Raw genomic sequence first — 2,146 nt, forward strand, 5'->3', positions numbered from 1 at the left:
TCTTTTTTTTTTGGTCTTTTTTTTTAGGGGGGGGGGATCCCACGCACAGGAAAGAAGAGGGAAAGAAAACCAACCCGGGTCACATTCCTGAAGTCGACCAAAATGTCAAAGGGTACGGGCAGTGGCCTCCCGGAGGAGCAAGTACCATTTACCTAGCAATGGGTGAAATCGCAAAGGGTTTTATAGCCTGATGTGGAATGGGGAGATGCTATTTTATACCACGCCACGTTCTTTTGGTCTGTCACGACAGAACATGAATGTTATTATTTATGTGCAATGTGGATCAGGGGTGGTATTCTGAAATCCTTCCTAGGAAGAAATTTCTTCCTAAGTCAGGATTTTTTCCTAAGTGGTATTCTGAAAATCTTCCTAAGTTTCTTCCTAAGTAGACTTAGGAAGAAACTTAGGAAGGGGGCGGGAATATGCAAATTTCTGACTTAGGAAGAAGTTGGTATTCTAGAATGCACTTATAGTCCAGGCTAGGCTCCATAGAAAGTGCACCTAACCTTGTTTTTCGATATATACAATGTTTTTTGATGGTTTCTTGTCAATTCGAGGGTGCTGATTCCAAATCCGATTGATGCCACTCGCGTAACCTTGAGCATTTTCGGCAAAATGCAAAAATTCAAAATGGCCGCCAGACATGCTAATTTGGCCATGATAATCCCATTTATGTCAATTTCATAACCGATTATTCCATCAAACTTTTTAAAATTTTTGTTCCTTGAGTAATTCTATTTGCACATGCAAGAAAATTTTCATTTAATGTAGGTACATTTAGTATTTTAAGCTTATTTTCAATTCAAAATGGCCGCCATTCCTATACTCATGTACTTTATGAATGGCAAAAAAATATGCATAGAAATAGAAGACGAATTTGCTGTTTTTCCAGTCACATGCCTACGCTGTTATCAAGTTTTGCATGTGTAATGCAAATCTGATGAGTGCCACTTGCAACACAAGCAAGCAAGCAAACAAACAAACAAACAGAAAATATATTCTTTGTAATCTTATATGTTTTCTTGATACAAAAATTCAAAATGAATGCCACTCATATACCCCTGTGCAATATGAACGATAAAATGTGCAAGGAAATAAACGAATTTTCTCTTTTTTTCTGTCATGCAGCAACACTGTTTATCAATTTGGATGCTGATTAGAAATCAGAAGAAATCAGAAGGGTGTTTAAGGCTGTGTTATTTGTGATGCAATCATCCAAATCTGGTTCCTCAATCTGAATTTTTCACAAGGAATTTGGGAAAAAGCCCAACAAAACTTGAATTGATGCCAACATCACGATCGTTTATCAGGTATTACTAGACATGAACATTTGGTACTTACTTGCCTTGAGATGTTCAACATCATAAAATTTACTCTGATTTACTGAAGCTAAATCTCAGATCATAACACAAATGAAATTTCCAAATAACTGTCTAAAATATCGAACTACCTAAAATAACTCTAATCTAAAGTGATATTATACAAACTGTTCAATCCCCTCTTCCGAGAAAGAACATGAGGCAGGGGAAAGTTGAAAAGAGGGACCACCTCACTTCCTTCCCTCAAATATCTGATATTAAAAAAAAACACACACAGTGTTTCATGTTCACCCAGAGTATATGATTTGCTTGAAAATACAAATGACAAATGACCTTCTGTCTGATCTGTATAAAGTAGATCAGATTTACCAATGGTTCTGTGATGGCGTGAATTTTCACCTATTTGCTCAAGGTTGGTTAAAATGTAACAGCATGAACTTGTGTACTTGCCACTGTAAAATTGGTTACAGCTCGTTATTTCGAAGGTTCGTTATTCCGAAGGCTGTTTAATCCGAAGATTCGTAAATCCGAAGGTTCATTTTTCCGAATTTCATTTTCGGATTAATGAATCTTCGGAATGACGAACCTTCGGATTAATGAACCCTTTTTCATTTTCGGATTAACGAACCTCTAGGTATAGGGAATTTGTGTGTTTCGGATTGACGACCCTTCGGAATAACGAACCCTCGAAATAGCGAATCTTCTGAATAACGAACAGCACCCGTAAAATTGACACATTTTTGTGTCTGGAGATGAGTAGGCCCTACACTGCTCTTACCTTTCCTTCAGTGATGAATTGTGGAATTATTAAATATTTACCAATGTTA

The sequence above is a fragment of the Diadema antillarum genome, unplaced genomic scaffold, assembly GCF_040938485.1.
Source record: "Diadema antillarum isolate AM-2024a unplaced genomic scaffold, OU_Dant_1.0 seq00001756_RagTag, whole genome shotgun sequence".
Taxonomy (NCBI): Eukaryota; Metazoa; Echinodermata; class Echinoidea; order Diadematoida; family Diadematidae; genus Diadema; species Diadema antillarum.